Below are 21,654 nucleotides of genomic sequence, written 5' to 3' on the forward strand. Positions count from 1 at the left end.
ATTTAGAAATAAATTCAGATTAAAATGAATTACAAATATTTACAATATTGGATAGAAGCTATGGAAGATATAAAACTATTAGAACAATTAATGGAGGAAAATTTATATATGTACCAAAGAACCCAAGATATGTTATATCTAGAATATATCATAAATAATATTAAAGAAATATTCAGATTAAAACAACTATCGGAAGAATATTACAATAAATATTACTACATATTACCATGAATTTAACACTACCAAAAAATAATATTAAAGAGATATCAAGATTAAGACACTTAACAAAAAGATATTATAATAAAATCTTTAAAAGAAGTTACTCACCTACCACACTACCACCTACCACACTACTACTTCTATGACTTCCCCAACTACCAGTTTCGCAGCGAAAAATGGTATCAGAGCTATGGATAACGAAAAATGGTAAAGTTTCCCTACCAAAATAAAAAAAATTCAAGTTTTGAATATTTCCACACATGTTGTATACTGGACCTCTAAATGAACTTGTAATAGGTAATGTGATTGTTCTATTTATTGGTGATATATATCAGACACAGACCTAACGTTGGGTCCAGAGGGTTCATATGAACCCACTTCATAAAAAAATAACATTGTATATATAAGTATGTTTGGTTTGTCTTCTGAAATATCGTACAAATAAGATTGACCTCATTTAAAGAATTTATAGCCCTTGGTCTAGTGGTAAAAGTGGATTCATTTTTGTGGAACTGTGTAGGTTCGAAACCAGACAACAAAAAATTCTAAGGAACCCGCTTGGTAAAAATCCTAGGTCTACCACTAATGTCTATTACAGTGCTAAATAAATTTATTTATACCAAACAAAATGACCATAACAAAACCCAAATTACTATATAAGCATATTATTGCATAGATGAATTTCTTAGGGACTCGTGTTTACTTTTTATTCCTATTTGAGAAATCTTTGTTGAACAAAACTTGTTATTCACAACATGAGTTTCATTATTGCACGATAAAATTCAATTCAAGTTATAAAGTTTTAAAACTTATTTTTTTCTTCCGTCACGCTCTAGCAACTCTCTTTGTTTGTTTTATTTTTTGTTTTCGCTCTCACACTTTCTAAATTGCTTGATCACACATTTCTGTCTTTCTTTCTCTCACTTCCTACTTGAGCACCTCACTTGCTCTAACTACCCACTTGAGAAAACCGACGACTCAAATGACCATCTCTATTTATAAATGATCATAAAAATATATAGTGGAAGGTAATATCTCAGAATTACACCTCCCACTAATTTTAAGACCTGTCACTCTTAAATTGTCGTTTTAGAATTCTCCTTTCAATTCTCTACAACTCTAATATCTAACTCTTATTGAAATATTTTGAATATTAATTAAATTGTTGATGACTTTTAACACTTTCTCTTAACACAGACATAATTTGTTCTTTGCATTCATTTTGAGAGATTCATGAAATTTTGAAATCATTTAGATGTAGAAAATCATTGTGGATCTCCTCCTCTAAAAATATTACCGGGAATAGTATAAATTCCACATGAGACACAAAAGATTCTACTTGCTCTATCTCAATTTGTTTGTTTGATTTTGATTTTACACGAAGTTTTCAAAAGTAAAGAAGACTATGAAATCTTCTGATCTTAGACTAACTAAAGATACATAGAATGTATCAAAATGTCTTTTAATATTGTGGTCTTAAATACATCATGTAAAGAATTATGATTAAATATTGTCAAAATAGGAAAGACACATTCTTTTTAAATGGACAGAAAGGAAAGTAAGACAAACAAATTAAAACGCTTGAAGTATTACTTCATCTATGAATAATGAGGTGCTAGTTTTTATCACTTGATCTAAACTTACATGCCTTTTTCTTTTCTTTGACATATAGATCATTCAATAGTAGAAAGCTTTGGTGGAGTAGAAATTTTTTGCATTACAACCAGAGTTTGAAGCAATCTCAGATCAATTGACAAGGCACACATATCTGTTTTCAACAATGGATCACAACATGTTGAAATTTCCAATTTGAGTGGTTGGAGTTTGAAGCAAGCTAAGATCAACTGACGAAGATGACTAATCATTGGGATGATCAATTTATTATTCAATATCAAATAGAAACTAAAAGTTTGATCATTGATTTAATATAATCTTAAATTAAATCAAATAGGAATAAAATACTTTTCTTATATGTAAATTATTTCCTATTTATTTTGTAGCACTTTAAAGCCGAAAAAACTAAAATTGTGGCAAAAAGAATTTTGAACCAACTTTAAATACTTCACAATTTATCTAGTGAACATGTATACAAAATTGCACTATTCAGAATTGATGGAGAATAATGAACGGGAAGCTTCATTTTATATAAGTATTTGGTAAAAATGTTGAGAAATAACATAATTTTTAACCAAATTTGAATGTTTCAATCACAAAAAAAAATAAAAAAAATAAAAAAAAAAAATAAAAATAAAATATATATATATATATATATATATATATATATATATATATATATATATATATATATATATATATATATATATATATATATATATATATATATATATATATATATATATATATATATATATATATATATATATATATATATATATATATATATATATATATATATATATATATATATATATATATCTATAAAACTGAAAATAAGCACATTGATGTGGCATGCCTCATTGGTCAGCATCACTTTTTATCTATTTTCTCAAAATTTCCCATAACCCGTTTTTATTCACCCGATGCATTACCCACACAAATACTAACCTATTTAAGAACCTAAAAATAAATCCCCATTTATCTCAAGTCTTTTATTTTATTCATCTCACAAACTAAAACCCTAGTTCATTGTATATTCTTAGTTGTTTCCATCGTGTGTTCGTCTTTGCATCATGTGTTCGTCATTTCCATTGTCTGTCTTTAAGTCTTTTCTTAGTTGATTCCTCATTGATTCGTCGTCTTCCTCGATCAGACCTAAAACCATGTGTAAAAGTAGTTGTTATTCATCCCCGGAAGAAGATTTTATAGATATTCTAAACCTAAGATAAAATTTTCATTATATGAAAAAATTTATGATTTTTTCTCGTACTTTATATGATTATGAGTTCTTCTCTATCTTTCTTGATCAGATTGAAAATTGTTGACTTTGGAGGTGGGAAGATAGTTCTCTAGGAAATTCTTCCATTGAAGTAAATTTACTGAAGTCTAAATTGGAAGTTGCTACGTTGAAAATGGAGAATTTGAGAGATTCAATGAATGCGGTTAATATTGAAAGAGACAACGTAATTATTATTTTTAGAATTTAGAGAGTTTAAACTACTTTGAGGTGAACAAATCAATAAATTTGGAAGCGAAAGTGTCGAAGTTGAAGATCTTGTGTAATTGTCCTTTACTGTGTTTGTGGTATATGTTGTAGCAATTTTCAAGTGACTTAATTTAGTGATTCAGATGTTGTGTAAGCATGAGGAAGATATGTTTTTAAATGTAATTTTGAAGTGTTAGTTATTTTCAAGTCTTTCTTTCTATTAGAGAATTTTATCTTCGAATTGTTTGAGTGTATATTTTTCATTTTCCCCTTTGTGATTTAGATTCTCCTTAAGATAAGGAAGATGTTTCTTGAATGTAATTTTCAAGTGTTACTTATTTTCAAGTTTTCATTTGTTTTAGATAATCTTATCAGTAGTACCAACACAGTAACATCATCAACACAGTATCATCATCCCCTTCCTGGCCTCAACTTTTGAATCATATGCGCTTGTAGTTGGTTTGTAGTAATTGCATCCTTTCCCTTCCAAATAAAGCCAATTGGTGTTATGAGAAGATTTGTAGGTTCACTAACACTAGATTTGTCACCTCTGAAGCTTATTACTCTACTTCCAATTGATTTTTGTGGGTTCCGTCTCTTTCTCAATCTTGTTAAATAGGCTTCTTGTGAAATTGTTTTGGCCTTAGACGAGGGTCTTCATCATCATCCTCAGCTACTGGTTTATAGCTGTTAGAAGCAACATGAAATTCATATTGACTTTCTTGTATTGATTGTGGAGTTGTGCAGTTGATGACTTCCTCAAAAGCTTCCTCTTCATCAATTAAACCTCTCCTAACCTGCCGCTTCTTTCCTTATCAGTTACTTTTACCGTCTTAGTAGCTTGCTTCCCCTGTTTTGCATTATTTATTCATAATAGAAGATAAAGAATTATACAATTGGATTGGATATTTGTTGTAATTAAGATTGAATAAATATTATCTATAACATGATTTTTGCACATTGTATTTAAATAGGCTCTGCACAATGGGATACTTGTTTATTAAATCTTGTCCAACCTCTTCAACAACTTTCTTGATCTCTTGAAGTTTGTCGTCAAAAGCCTCTGAAAATGAAGACAATGCAGCCCACCATAACAACTAGTTTTGCATCAATTTGCCTCAATATGTCTTGCACAATATCTTTGATGTGCTTCAAGTAAAACTGTCCTTACTACATCAAGCAGCTCCTAAGTATCAAATAAAAACAACTAAATTAATAAAATAATAGTATTAAACAAAGGTAAATAAATTGCATCTTAGTAGAATAATATTAACTTGTGCATATCTTATATGAATATCAGCCCTTCACCATTTTGAAGTTCAAGTTAATGTTGCATGAACCATGTCCAAGTCCTTTTAATCTCTTTATCTACCACAACCCAAGCTACAGGGTAGAAAGAGTAATTATTGTCTTGACTAGGCAACCAATACCTGTAACACCCCTGATTCGAAAGAGGGTAATAAGGAAATTTTTGGGAAGTTGCAGGTGCCAACTACGGCTATGGCTAAGAACACGGACTGTAGTGTGGTCCGTGGACTGGTCACCACAAAGGTCTTCAGAGGCTCAGGACCACGGCCTGGCCAATGGACCGTAGGTTAGACCACGGTCCGTGGTTAGTGGCCCGTAGTTCACTTTCCCCAAAAAAAGAGTTTCTGACCACGAATGATGATCGTGCAGGACAACCCGTCGTCCTGACCATGGTCCGTCGTCGTGGCGGTAGATGGTGGGTCGGCAATTAAGTTTAGGGGCAGTTAGGTCTTTTCCTAATTATTTTATCTCTATACTACGTCATTTTACCCTTTACTAAGACACCTATATACGTGATTCTAACCCCAAAACTCACCCATTCACTTCATTCTCTTCAAACTCACCAAAAAGAACTCTCACATAATTCTCTCTCTAGAAAGCTTGAAGAGGAAGAATTCAACCTAGGATTTCAAGTCAAGTTCCAAAATTCCTCTATTTTACAGTTTAGAAATCCCCAATTGAGTTAGGGTTTTCTTCAATTGCCATGGGTTATTTTTATTATTGATTAAATGATTGAATTATGATCTCTTATGCATGAATAGATGAAATGCTATGATTTCTATGATGATTCCCCTATGTAATCCCCATGTTTTCAAAATTAGGATCATATGATGTGGGATTTTAATTATAAAGAAAGTGTTTTATGAAAACTAGTATGTATTGATATAATTACATGAATTTATTATAAAATCGATACCTAACCCATGTTTTCTAAATGTTGATGACTGAAAGTGGGTTTTTATCCTTGAAAGGTAAATTATGGAATTATGCATGTTTTTATGAAATCTATGCAAATGTTTTAAGGATGCTTTTAGAGTAAAGTATCAATGATGATGTTGTTGTTGTGTTGTTGAAAGGATTGTTCTCATAAACACATGAAACCATGATGTGAAAGGTTTTGTCACAGAATAAAGGGTTCTAAGGTTGAAAGGTTTTCTCACCTAATTGAATGAAAGATTAAGAGCTATCTTAATTACTTACATTGGATTGGTTATTGAATGATACTTTTCCATGGATGATGACTTAGCTTTGATTGGCAAGATGATGTGCCCTCCCATGGATAATAAGAAAAAGTAAGAAATGACTATTCCGCAAGATTTATGGTTAGCAAAGAGAGGATATTAAGATGGAAGTTCTCCCGTTAGTAGAAGTTGGGTTTCTAGAAGCAATCTCTTTATCCCTTACATATATGCCCCCATAGGATTATTGTCTAGATATACATTAGCTAGTGGATCCACTTAAGCTAGAAGTGCATGGTCCTTACATTGGCAAGTAGGACAACCCTTTTCAGTGTGGGAGACACTAGGGGGTCATGTAATAGATCACATGGTCTGTATGTCAGTTAAGGATACTTACCACATTAATAATGAACTAGGGTAACTTCAAGAAGTATCTCACATGTGTTCAAAGATTTTTAAATTATGTTATCTTGCATTGACCATGTTTTATGACTTGTGTTTTCTAACTCTTTTATATCATGTTTTATCTTGGCCAATTGCATGTCATGAAATGTCTCCTTTTAGCATGATTTAAATTTTTATTCATAGCTATCATACTTGGTATATTGGTTTGTACTAACACATACTCTTTCCTACATTTCCCTAAATGTAGAGTTTGACAATCAAGTTTCTCAGTTTTGTGGCTAGTTGTTGATTTCGAGATTCCCGAGCTTTGGTGAGTCCTCATGCTGCAAGGACGGACTTTCTTCGTTCCTAGTTTCCTTATTGTATTTTAGTTTTGGATATGATATATGGACTAGGAACAATTTCGTTCTATTGTACTAGATGGCTATTGAGAAAAGTGATTTACACTTCCGCTTTTATTTATAAAACTATTGAACTTGATATGTTGTTTTACTCTTATTGTTCTATTTCTTATGTTATCAATGCTAAGTGGATTGTATGGGGTCTATCGGGGTCCTATATGCCACATTACATATAGGGGGTACCCCTGGATCGTGAAAAACTTGGTATCAGAGCACAAGGTTTAGAATTGTACTAGGATGTCTCATAAGCCATGTCAAGTAGAGTCTTGTTCATAAGTGTGAAGCGTGCCACATTTATGAATGAGAGACTACAAGATGTTTAGGAAACTCCACTTCTGGCATTACTCTAAAGTCGTGTGATAGAGTTTAACTCTATATGGTCTCTCTCCTAATCCATATCTGATGTTGTACAGAACATGGCTGCTCGAAGTGCTAGTGCTAGAAGCAATGTGAGGGCATAACAAGAATCTCCTCCCAAAACTCCTCAAGTTACAGTCGATCCTTTGGCCGAGCAATTGACTAATGTAGAGTTTAGGGCTGTTTTTCAAGTGTTGGCTCAAGTTGTGATGGCTCAAGCCAATAGGGAGGTTACGGTTCCTGTGAACCAAAATGTTGGTACGATGGCATCTAGAGTGAGGGACTTCACTAGGATGAATCCTCCAGAGTTTCATGGTTCTAAGGTTGAGGAAAATCCTTAATAGTTCATCGATGAGGTTTATAAGGTCTTGATGAGCATGAGAGTGATGCCGGTGGAAAAGGCGGAGTTGGCCGCTTATCAACTAAAAGGTGCTTCTGAAACTTGGTTCAACCAATGGAAAGAAGGGAGATCAGAAGATATGGGTCCTCTTGATTGGGCGAATTTTAAGGCTACTTTTCTTGATAGGTTTTTTCCCCTTGAAATACGGGAAGAAAAGGTGCTTGAGTTCATCAACCTTCGTCAAGGAAGTATGAGTGTAATGAAATATGCTTTGAAGTTTACACAATTGTCTAAATCTGATCCAACAATGGTTTTCGATCCAACGGTGTGTTTGAAATGGTGGTTAAAGAGTGTCGTACCGCCATGCTCATTAATGACATGGACATCTCTCACCTCATGATTCACTCGTAACATATTGAAGAGAAGATACTTAAGGAAAAGTCTAGGGAGATAAAGAGAGCTAAAACCCATGATGATAATATCTCTCATGCAAGGTCTGATGGACAGGGTCGTTCTAGATTTCAACAACGGTTTTCCAGTCAAGGTTTCTCCAATGCTCCTCCTAAGTTCAACAAAGATAGGGTATCAAACCCTAAAACTCAATGAGGGAATGGTAGTGGATCTTCATTGCATATGTCTACTTGTACTAGGTGTGAAATGAAGAATAAGGGTTAGTGCCTAGCCGACACAAATGGTTGCTTTAATTGCGTTAAGAGTGGTCAAAAGATCAGGGATTACCCAATGATCACGGCTAAAAGAGAGAGGACAAGAAAGCTCCTCCAAATTGTTTGGGTTCCAATGCTCCCAAGTAAACCCGATTCTATGCACTTTGGACTCGTTATGAACAAGAGGATTCTCCCTATGTGTTTACCGGTATGTTGAAAGTTTTCCAATTTGATGTATATGTTTTTCTTGATCCCAGTGCTACCTTGTCTTTTATGACGCCATATGTAGCTATGAGGTTTGATGTTTTTCCAGATATGTTGTTAGATCATTTTTCTATCTCTACTCCTGTGGGTGATTCTATTGAGGCTAAGAGGGTCTATAGAAAGTGTCCCATTTCCTTGTCCCATAGAGTTACTCTCATTTACTTGGTAGAACTTGATATGCTAGACTTTGATGTTATCCTTGGTATGGATTGGCTGCATTCATGTTATCCTTCTATTTATTATAGAACTCATGCAGTCAAGTTTCAGTTTCCGAATGAGACTGTCCTAGAGTGGAAGGGGGGAAATTCTATGCCTAAGGGTCAGTTTGTCTCTTATCTTAAAGTTAGAGAGATGATTTCTAAGGGTTGCATGTACCATCTAGTTAGGGTGAGGAATGTAGATTCTGAAAACCCTCTCTTGAGTCGGTCCCCGTTGGTAATGAGTTTTCGGATGTTTTCCCAGATGATTTACCTGGTATTCCTCCCGAAAGGGAAATAGACTTTGGTATTGACCTTCTCCCAGATATGCAACCGATTTCTATTCCTCATTACCGAATGGCTCCAACGGAATTAAAGGAGTTTAAAGAAAAATTGAAGGATTTGTTGGATAAGGGTTTTATCAAACCGAGTATCTCTCCATGGGGTGCTCATGTTTTGTTTTGATGAAGAAGGATGGTTCTCTTCATATATGTATTGACTATCGTCAGTTCAGCAAGCCGACTATTAAGAATAAGTATCCCCTTTCACATATAGATGATTTATTTGACCAACTTCAAGGAGCAAGTTATTTCTCTAAGATTGACCTTAGGTCGGGGTATCACCAATTGAGTGATGGTCATTATGAGTTTTTAGTAATGTCGTTTTGGTTGACTAATTCTCCGACAGCGTTTATGGATTTGATAAATAAGGTGTTTATACAATATCTTGACATGTTTGTGATTGTGTTCAATGATGATAAATTGATCTATTTGATAAGTAAGAATGAGTATATTGATCATTTGAGGATCGTGTTGCAAATTCTTAAGGAACAAAGACTTTTTGTGAAGTTTAGCAAATGTGAGTTTTGGCTAAGGTTTGTAGCTTTCCTTGACCATATTATTTCAAGTAAGGGTATAGAGGTAGATCCTAAGAAGTCGAATGCGGTCAAGAGTTGTCCTAGACCTCTAACTCCTTCGGATATTAGAAGTTTCTTGTGTTTAGCCAGTTAATATAGAAGGTTTGTAGAGGGGTTCTCTTCAATTGTCTCTCCTTTGAAGAATTTGACTCAAAAGAAAGCTAAGTTCATATGGTCTGAAACATGTGAGAAGAGTTTCCAAGAGTTGAAAGATAGACTTACTTCCGCTCTGGTGTTGACTTTACCATAAGGAACATAGGGTTTTGTTTTTTATTGTGATTGCCTCGAGAATTGGTCTAGGGTGTGTAGTTATGCAAAATGGGAATGTTATTGCCTATGCTTCAATGAAATTTAAGATTCATGAGAAGAATTACCCTACTCATGACCTTGAATTAGCGGCGGTTATTTTTCCCTTAAAGATTTGGAGGCATTATTTGTATGGTGTTCATGTAGATATGTTTACCGATCACAAGAGTTTGCAATATGTGTTTAAATAGAAGTATCTAAATATTCGCCAAAGAAGGTGACTTGAGTTATTGAAAGATTATGACATGAATGCTCTCTATCACCCCGGAAAGGCAAATGTTGTGGTGAATGCTCGTAGTCGGTTATCTATGGGTAGTGTAGCTCATATTGATGAATAAAAGAAAGAGTTAGTTCAAGATGTTTATAGATTGGCCCGATAGGTTGTTCATTTAGTTGACTTTACCAAGGGTGGTGTTATAGTTCACAATAGTTTAGAATCGTCTTTAGTGGCAGATGTGAAAGCCAATCAAGGTCTTGATCCAATTTTGTCGATTTAAAATAAGTTGTGCTTAAGAAATCTACTGAGGCTTTCTCCCAAGGGGGAGATCGTGTATATCAAGGCCATTTGTGTGTTCCTAATGTTGATGACTTAAGGGGATAGATCTTGTCAGAAGCCCATAATTCTCATTATTCAATTCACCCGGGAGCCACAAAGATGTAACGTGATCTACGAGAAGTTTATTGGTGGAATGTGATGAAGAAGGATATTGCCAAATTTGTGACTAAGTTCCCTAATTATCAACAAGTGAATGTTAAGCATTCGAAACCAGGAAGTTTATCCCAAGACAATATTATTCCTACTTGGAAGTGGGAAGATGTGAATATGGACTTCATTGTGGGTTTGCCTCGCACCCGACGACATTATGACTCTATCTGCGTTATAGTAGATCGTAGGACGAAATTGACTCATTTTCTTCCCGTCAAGGTTGTTCATACGACGGAAGACTATGCTAAGTTGTATTTGAGGGAAATGGTAAGGTTGCATGCAGTGCTCTTGTCCATTATCTCCGATAGAGCTACTCAGTTTACTTCTTAGTTTTGGATGCCCTTCTAAAATAGTCTTGGCACTAATTATAAGCTTAGCACGACTTTTCATTCACAAAATGATGGGAAAGCAGGGCGAACTATCCAATCTTTGGAAGACACGTTGAGAGCTTGTATGATTGATTTTAAGGGTAATTGGGATGACCATTTTCCATTGATTGAATTTGCATATAACAATAACTATCACTCAAGTATTGATATGGCTCCATTTAAAGAATTATATAGTAGGAGGTGTAGATCTCCTAAAGGTTTGTTTGAGGTGTGAAGTTGCCCTAATAGGTCCCGAGTTGGTACATGAGTCCATAGAGAAACTTTGACTTATTAGAGAAAGGTTGAAAACGGCTCAAAGTCAATAAAAGTCACATGTCGATGTAAGAAAAAGAGATCTTGAGTATGATGTTCATGATTGGGTTTATTTGAAAATTTCACCGATGAATGGTGTAATGAGGTTTGGTAAAAAGGGAAGCTTAGTCCCCGATATGTAGGCCCATATCAAATTTTGAGACGTGTTGGTAAGGTTGCTTATGAGCTATATTCTCCAAATGAGTTGGCGTCGGTGCATCTGGTTTTTCATGTCTCTATGTTGAAGAAATGTGTTGGTGATATGACGTCCATAGATCCGTTAAAAGGGTTGGGAGTTAAGGAGAATCATTCTTATGAGGAGGTCCTACTTGAGATTTTAGACCAACAACTCAAGAAGTTGAGAAATAAAGAAGTAGCTTCCGCGAAAGTGTTGTGGAGAAATCAGTTAGTTAAAGGGTGCTACTTTGGAGGCCGAGGAAGATATGATATCCCGATATCCTCATTTGTTTACTTCTACTCCTTCTCTAGCTTGAGGTAGTGAGTTCCTCATGGTTTGTTCTTCGCTTTGGAGTCATGTGTCTTAAATGTTTCCATGATTTCCTTACTATGCATGATTTATGAAAAGTTCCAAGTTAAGAAAAAATGAGATTATTTGATTGAGTCCTACATGTTTATGTGCACATGAGTATGAATTACATGTAGACTACTTGATATGATGTTGTGAGCATGTCTTTAGCTTTGAGTTGATATTTCCTCCTTGGATTTTAGCTTGGAGTGACGTTTCCTCCTCGGATATGTGTATTGCATGCATGATGGGCTGTTAGAATTAGGTCTACCCCTTTTATGATTTTTGTGGGTATGTCCTAGCTCGGAGTCAATAGTTCCTCCTTGGTTATATGCATTTACATGAAGTTGCATCGATGGTTGGGTTGTTAGTTCCTCCCCTACTCTTTTCATCCTAGTTGAATCTTATTCGAGGACGAATAATCCCAAGGGGGAGATATTGTAACACCCGGGATTTGAAAAAGGGTGATGAGGCAAATTTTGGGAAGTTGCAGGTGCCAACGACAGCCGGTGGCTAGGACCACAGACCGTAGTGTGGTCCGTGGACTGGTCACCCCAAAGGTTTGCAGAGGCTCAGGACTACGGCCTGACCAATGGACCATAGGTCAGACCACGGCCCGTGGTTCACTAGCCCCAAAAAAGGAGTTTCTGACCACGAACGACGATCTTGAAGGACGACCCTTCGTCCTGACCACGGTCCGTCGTCGTGGCGATGGTGGGTCGACAGTTAAGTCTAGGGGCAGTTGGGTCTTTTCATAATTATTTTATCTCTATACTAGGTCATTTTACCCTTCACTAAGAACCGTATATAAGTGATTCTTACCCCAAAACTCACCTATTCACTTCATTCTCTTCAAACTCACCAAAAAGTCATCCTCTCAAATATTTCTCTCTCTAGAGTTTGATGAAGAAGAAAGAGTAGGAGTGTCACGACCCAGGGGTACCCCCTAAACGTAACACGGCATACTCGACCCCGAAGGGGTCTAATACAATCCCTTAGCATTATAACATAGGTAATAGAAATATAAATACGGAACAATTTAAAACTTTTATAATCTAAGTCACATTTCATAAAAACAACCGGAAGTCATTCTACACTATTTGTCTCAAACCATCTAACATAATTCATTGAATAAAACTTCTTGGGACGCAGCCCGTACAATGTCTAAAACATAAAGAAAAGACATAAAGGAAACAAGTGTTTGTCCTCGAAGCTATGAGGACACACCAACTCTTCAACTCTTCTTGATCCTTGGAAACCTACATTTGATTAGAATGTAGGCAATATTTTTTAGTACAAAATGTACCAAGTATAAAAGGTAGCACAACATCATAAGCGCATCTCAATGGTTAGTCAACATAAGACATAAGCATAAGAGATAAGAACATAGTCCTGACATAATCATCATAGTCTTAGCATGGTCTCTAACATAAGCTTCATATGAACATAAGTCAATCATAAGACATAGTTAATAATCATAGGAGACAAGTCATAATCATATAAGCATAATAGACTTTACCATAGTAACATCATTCTTAAGTAACCTCAAAAGCATACATGTGCAAAGCAAGAATAGCATCCCATAATACCACCCAAGCCAAATATCCCTTTTTGGTCATCTTAATCATGTCCTACATACATGGTCAACTCTTAATCTTCCCTATGCCATAAGGGTACCATACTTGTAAGTAACCTCAAAACACACTTGTGAAATGCATGAAAGGCATCCAATACTACCCTTCACACTAAGTATAACCTTGAAGTCATCCTAGTCATACTCACCCTACTTTGGCCTCATTATTAGCTTAACTCTCATAACTAAGGAAATCTCTCACCTTTAGTCAACTATAACTAAGAAGGGCAACCATAGCACAATCCTATCTCAAGACTTCTCTTTAGTGACCCTAAGTCATACTTGTGCAATGCATGCATAGCACCCCATAATACTATACATACTAAGTACTACCTTTAGGTCCTCATACTAAAAATTCTTGGTTTGGAACCTAGTTTCTCTCTTAACTTTAGAACACTATGAGGTACTCTCTTAAGCACATCTAAGTTCATCACTACTTTGAACACTATGAGATACTCTCTTAAGTATATCTAAGTTCATTCTTCACATGGACCCTATGAGATACTGACTTAAGCATGTCTAAGTCCACTTATACTCTTGAATACTATGAGGTACTTCATTAATTAATCTTAGTTCAATTATGCTTTAGAACACTATGAGATGCTTCTTTAAGCATGTCTTAGTTCATAGGATATGGATATTGCTACTAAGAACCTTAACTCAATTATGTGAAGGTTTCCATCTCATGAGACCTAACTTTGGGAAAACCCACACTCTACTATGTAAGAGTTCCCCCTTTTTAACTTGGATAGTCCTCACATCAACTAGGTGTGGTTCACCTTTCTACTTTGAGCCCGGACCCTCTCTTCTGTGACACTCCACCTCATGTTCTATATCCACTTGAAGCCAAGCATACACCCCAAGATTTACTTGTTAAGCCATGCTTAACACTTATAACTCATCGAAAGAGGTCCTTGACAACCAATCCATGTTCAAGTGATTCTATCACTTTCATCTATCAAGCATTCATAAGGTAGGTTAGGTGAGTATAGGCCTTTCACCACAATCCAACCTATTAGACTGCTATTCTCTTTTAGACTTTACTCTAAAAGCCATAGCATCAATAGCTAATAACCTTAGCTTCACCCTAAAGCCCTAGCTATCATGATCACAACCTTACTCTCAAGGTTTCTTTCTTAATCTCTTTTTTATACCTTGTTTTCAAGGTAATTTGATCATATCCTTTATTACTAGGTGATTCTAGTCTCAATTGATCATAAAGGTTCAAATCCAACTTTACAAGTCAATATCAATCATATACAATAGAGTCTATTTAAATTCATGGTTATATGATCCTAAATTTGATCAATTACTACACATAACATTGAATTCAGAAGATCAACTATGAACCTTCAACTTTGCCTCTAATGGCATAAACAAATAAAATCATAGTCATCAATTTAGATTAGGGTTTACCATAGAAATTATCATATTATCATTAAACAAAGATAAATCAATAATAATTGGGTGATATCCACTAGATTGGAATTACACCCAAATCCTACCCACAATGCAAGCACAACCCTAGCTAGAATTGGGTTTTTGATTTCACAAGTGGGGAAAACTATGGGGGCTCCAAGGGTGAAAGAACCCATGGATGATTAAGATTCACATACCTAAAATCAAAGCCCTAAACATAGCCTGAATCAATGGTGATTTCGACCTAGCTGCTGCCCCTCTTCTTCTTCTTCTTTGCTTCTAGAGAGAGAATTTCTTGAGAGTAGTTTGGGGGTTCTAAGATGAATGAGCTAATGTCTTAGTTTTAGGGGTGTATTAGGATTATATAGGTGGTAATTAACTAACTAAGATACTTACCTCAATCCCTAATTAATAACTTAATTAATTCTCAAACCCCTGAACTAAAACTGAAAGTCCAAAAACTGCCACCATCTACGGATCCCCATCCACGGACCGTGGATGGGTTGACGGGGCGTGGAATGGACTTCATGGTTAGGGACTGAGACATGAAATTGCAGGCCCCTTGAAGTCCTTGACCCATGAAGCCCCACCTACGGGGTCTGGGTCAATCTATACACAGTAGATTGCAACCGTAGGTGCTGCCAAATTCCAGATTTTAGGGACTGCTTTGTGGTCCTCCTCAAGGACCCCTTGGGTGGTCCTTGGGGAGTCGTATCCGGATGTTTAACCCCTAAAACCCCGATTATAAGTATGGGAACCACTTTTACAAGTTTTAACCCTCATACGACACTCCAAAACTCTTACCAAAGGCTCTAGAACTCACTAGTTCAACTTACTAAATTACGGGGTGTTACAATATCCCCCACTTGGAAACATTATTCCTCGAATGACACTTTAAAAACTTCTCATGGTCTAAAGTCTAACTTAGCAGCCCATTATGCATGAACTACATCAAATGCACACAATTAAGGAAGGACTTCAATTCCACAACTAGGGCATGTTCATAATACTAGTCATGAAGGCTACATGCAATTCTATCCAAAGCACTACCTCATGAGGGAAACAATGCATGTAAAACATTTCTAACAAGACCTAAGCACTTTCATGAACATGAATATAAGGAAATCATGGCAACACATAAAGTACAAAATAACCCTACTACATAGGCACACTATCCCCCACTTGGGAGTAAGCCTACACAATCTTTTCTAAACATCATGCATACTAAAAACAACTTCACAGTCCAACATAACAAGTCACAAAAGACAAGATATTCGGAAATTTTACTAAAGCATGAAACACATACCAGAAAGGACTTGAGGAGATCACTCTTGATCTTCTCTAGATTGGAGAGCATAGAACCTAATCTTCATTTGAGCACTATCATTTGAACCACTAGGAGTAACTTTATTATCTTTCCTTCCTTTAGCCTTAAGAACCGGGCAATCTTTCATCTTGTGCCCTTTCTTACCACACCCATAGCAACCATCCATGCCAGCTAGGAACTTACCATAATAACTCAACCCACACTTGGAGCAAGTTGACTTGGGAAATGGAGACCCACTACCCTCTCATTATCAAACCTAGGGATGTTGGAAAAATCTTGACCGGAATACCTTGGTTTAGTCCTAGGCCTACCTTGTCAATCGAAATTAAAGGAAAGTTACCATACCATCATCGAATCTAGCTCTTTTCCCCTCCTTATTCATTTTCTTAAGCTTTTGTTCCTCAATTTGTTGAGCATGCACCAGGAGACGGGAAATATTCATACTAGGTATAAGCATTGTCGAACGACATTCATTGACCACTAATTCGGACACTCCCATCACAAACCTATTCATTTTCGCCCTTGAATCCATTACTATGGTTGGAGCATATTTGGATATTTGGGTGAACTTAAGGGAATACTCCTTCACACTCATACCCCCCGGCTTAAGATTTATGAATTCTTTCATATTTAGCTCCCTCAACTCTAGGGGAAGAACTTATCAAGGACTTCCCTTTTGAACTCTTCCCACTCTATTGAGCCCTCTCCTATAGGTCTACTATATTTCCATTACTCATGCCAAATTTGTGCTACATCCCTCAATTGGTAAGCGGCTAGATCCGCTTTCTCTACCAAAGTCAATCCCATGATAGCAAGCACCTTATACACCTCATCTACACAACGTTGAGGGTCTTCCTGCACTTTGGAGCCATAGAACTCCAGAGGGTTCTTTCTCAAAAACACTCTCACCCTAGAAGAAGCCATCCCCCTTATTGGGTTTGCCGGAGCCACCACCTCTGTATTGGCTAGCTTCGTCAAGGCTTGAGCCAACGGTTGCATAAAAGCCCTAAACTCCGCAAGAGTGGCATTCCCAATTGGAGGGTCATTTGGAGCTTGAGGAGGATCTTATGGAGGAACTTGGTTTGGAACTTGAAGAGGAACCTCTTGCTCCCCATCACCTTCCTCAACTCTCCTAGCATTAGCCCTAGTATTTGCCATAACCTGAAAAATCATAGGCTAACATTAGAAGAAAGACCTACTAGAGCTAAACATCTATGGCACGACTAAGAGGATACAAAAGTGAGACTTTTCTGAAGCATCCAATATCCTCCTATTCATAAAAGTGGCGCGCTTCAAATTTATGAACAAGACTCTACTAAACGTGGTTTGAGACAATCCTATAACCCTTCTAAACCTTGGGCTCTGATACCAAGTTTGTCACGATACAAGGGTACCCCCTAGACGTAACACGACGTACTCGATCTCGAAGGGGTCTAATACAGGCCCTTAGCATCATAACATAGGTAATAGAAATAGAAATACAAAAAAATTTAAAACTTTTATAATCTAAGTCACATTTCATAAAAACAAGCAGAAGTCTTTCTATACTCTTTGTCTCAAACCATCTAACATAACACTTTGAATAAAACTTCTTGGGACGCTACCCATACAATGTATAAAACATAAAGAAAAGACATAAAGGAAATAAGGGTTTGTCCTCAAAGCTATGAGGACTCACCAACACTTCAACTCTTCTTGATCCTTGGAAACATAGCCGTCAAAGTAACTCAATCTCTGAAACACTACATTTGATTAGAATGTAGGCAATCTACATTAGTACAAAATGTACCAAGTATAAAAGGTAGCACAACACCATAAGAGCATCTCAAATGGTTAGTCAACATAAGACATAAGCATAAGAGATAAAAACATAGTCATGACACAATCATCATAGTCATAGCATGGTCTCCAACATAAGCTTCATATGAACATAAGTCAATCATAAGACATAGTTAATAAGCATAGGAGACAATTCATAATCATATAAGCATAATAAACATTTAGTCATCTTAACCATAGTAGCACCATTCTCAAGTAACCTCAAAATCATACATGTGCAAAGCAAGAATAACATCTCATAATACCACCCAAGCCAAGTATCCCTTTTTGGTCACCTTAATCATCTTCTACATACATGGGTAACTCTTAAGCTTCCCTATGCCATAAGGGTACCATACGTCTAAGTAACCTCAAAACACACTTGTGAAATGCATGAAAGGCATCCCATAGTACCCTTCACACTAAGCATAACCTTGAAGTCATCCTAGTCATATTCGCCCTACTTTGGCCTCATTAATAGCTGTTACTCTCATAACTAAGGGAATCTCTCACCTTTAGTCAACTATAACTAGGAAGGGAAACCATAGCACAATCCTATCTCAAGACTTCTATTTAGTGACCCTAAGTCAAACTTGTGCAATTCATGCATAGCACCCCCATAATACTATACATACTAAGTACTACCTTTAGGTCCTCATACTAACACTTCTTGGTTTGGAACCTAGTTCCTCTCTTAACTTTAGAACACTATGAGGTACTCACTTAGCACATCTTAGTTCATTATTAGGTTGAACCCTATGAGATACTTCCTTTAGTATGTCTAAGTTCATTCTTCACATGGATCCTATGAGATACTACCTTAAGCATGTCTAACTCCACTTATACTCTTGAACACTATGAGGTACTTCATGAAGTAGTCTTAGTTCAATTATGCTTTAGAACACTATGACATACTTCTCAAGCATGTCTTAGTTCATAGGATATGGAGATTGCTAATAAGAACTTTAACTTAACTATGTGAAAGTTCCGATCTCATCAGACCTAACTTTGGGAAAACCCACAGTCTACTACGTAAGAGTTCCCCCTTTAACTTGGATAGTCCTCACATAAACTAGGTGTGGTTCTCCTTTCTTCTTGGAGCCCGAACCCTCTCTTGTGTGACAGTCCATCTCATGGTCAATATCCACTTGAGGCCAAGCATACACCCCAAGATTTACTTGTTAAGCCTTGCTTAACACTCATAACTCATGGAAAGAGGTCCTTGACAACCAATCCATGTTCAAGTGATTTTATCACTTTCATCTATCAAGCATTCATAAGGTAGGTTAGGTGAGTGTAGGACATTCACCACAATGAAACTTATTAGACTTCTATTCTCTTTTAGACTTTACTCTGAAAGCCTTAGCATCTATAGTTAATCACCTTAGATTCACCCTAAAGCCCTAGCTATCATGATCACACCCTTACTCTCAAGGTTTCTTTCTTAATCTCTTCTTTATACCTAGTTTTCAAGGTAATTTGATCATATCCTTCATCACTATGTGATTCTAATCTCACAAGGTGAAATTCTAACTTTACAAGTCAAGATCAATCATATACAATAGAGTCTAGTTCAATTCATGATTATATTATCCTAAATTTGATCAATTACTACACGTAACATTGAATTTGGAAGATCAACTATGAACCTTCAACTTTGCCTCTAATGGAATAAACCCACAAAGATCACATTCATCCATTTAAATTAGCGTTTACCATAGAAATCCCATGAAATAATCATATTATCATTAAACAAAGCTAAATCAATCATAATTGGATGATATCCACTAGATTGGAATCACACCCAAATCCTACCCATAATGCAAGCACAACCCTAGCTAGAATTGGGTTTTTGATTTCCCAAGTGGGGAAAACTATGGGGGATCCATGGGTGGAAGAACCCATGGATGATTAAGCTTCACATACCTTCAATCAAAACCCTAAACAAATCTTGAATCAATGGTGAATTCGACCTAGCTACTGCCCCTCTTCTTCTTCTTTCCTTCTAGAGAGAGAATTTCTTGAGAGTAGTTTAGGGGTTCTAAGATGAATGAGCTAATGTTTTAGTTTTAGGGGTGTATTAGACTTATATAGGTGGCAAATTAACTAAATAACCTACCTACCATAACCCCTAATTAATAACTTAATTAATTCCCACACCTTCAACAAAAACTAAAAGTCCAAAAACTGCCACCGTCTATATCATCCCCATCCACGGACCGTGGATGGGTTGACGGGGCGTGGAATGGCCTTATTGGTTAGGGAATGAGATATGAAATTGCAGGCCCCTTTATGTCCTTGACCCTCGAACCCCCACCTACGGGGTGTGGGTCAATCTACTCCTGTAGATTGCAACCGTAGGTGCTGCCAAATTCCAGATTTTAGGGACTGCTTTGTGGTCCTCCTCAATGACCCCTTGGATGGTCCTTGGGGAGTCTTACCTGGAGGTTTAACCCCTAAAACCCATATTCTAAGTATGGGAAAGACTTTTACAAGTTTTAACCCTCATACGACACTCCAAAACACTTACCAAAGGCTCTAGAACTCACTAGTTCAACTTACTAAATTACGGGGTGTTACAATATCCCCCACTTGGAAACATTCTTCCTCGAATGACACTTTAAACACTTCTAAAGGTCTAAAGTCTAACTTAGCAGCCCATTATGCATGAACTACATCTAATGCACACAATTAAGGAAGGACTTCAATTCCACAACTAGGGCATGTTCATAATACTAGTCAAGAAGTCTACATGCAATTCTATCCAAAGAACTAACCCATGAGGGAAAGAATGCATGTAAATCATTTCTAACAAAACTTAAGCACTTTCATGAACATGAATATAAGGAAATCATGGCAACACATAAAGCACAAAATAACCCTACTAGATAGGCACACTATCCCCCACTTGGGAGTAAGCCTACACAATCTTTTCTAAACATCATGCATACTAAAAACAACTTCACAGTACAACATAACAAGTCACAAAAGACAAGAAATCCGGAAATTTTACTTAAGCATGAAACACATACCAGAAAGGACTTGAGGAGATCACTCTTGATCTTCTCTAGATTGGAGAGCATAGAACCTATTGTTCTTTTGAGCACTATCATTAGAACCACTAGGAGTAACTTTATTATCCTCCCTTCCTTTAGCCTTATGAACCGGGCAATCTCTCATCTTGTGCCCTTTCTTACCACACCCATAGCAACCATCCATGCCGGCTAGGCACTTACCATAATAACTCCTCCAACACTTGGAGCAAGTTGACTTGGGAAATGGAGACCCACTACCCTCTCATTATCAAACCTAGGGATGTTGGATAAATCTTGTCCGGAATACCTTGGTTTAGTCCTAGGCCTACCTTGTCAATCGGAATTAACATTAAAAAAGTTCCCATCATCGGTTATAGCTCTTTTCCCCTCCTTATTCATTTTCTTAAGCTTTTGTTCCTCAATTTGTTGAGCATGCACCAGGAGACGGGAAATATTCATACTAGGTATCCCCCCCGTCGAACGACATTCATTGACCACTAATTCGGACACTCCCATTACAAACCTATTCATCTTCGCCCTTGAATCCCTTACTATGGTTGGAGCATATTTGGATAGTTGGGTGAACTTAAGGGAATACTCCTTCACACTCATACCCCATTGCTTAAGATTTATGAATTCTTTCATATTTAGCTCCCTCAACTCTAGGGGAAGAGCTTATCAAGGAATTCCCTTTTGAACTCTTCCCACTCTATTGAGCCCTCTCCTATAGGTCTACTATATTTCCATTACTCATGCCAAATTTGTGCTACATCTCTCAATTGGTAAGAGGATAGATCCGCTTTCTCTACCAAAGTCAATCCCATGATAGCAAGCACCTTATACACCTCATC

Source organism: Solanum tuberosum, unplaced genomic scaffold (genome assembly GCF_000226075.1).
Source record: "Solanum tuberosum cultivar DM 1-3 516 R44 unplaced genomic scaffold, SolTub_3.0 scf00196, whole genome shotgun sequence".
NCBI classification, from domain to species: Eukaryota; Viridiplantae; Streptophyta; class Magnoliopsida; order Solanales; family Solanaceae; genus Solanum; species Solanum tuberosum.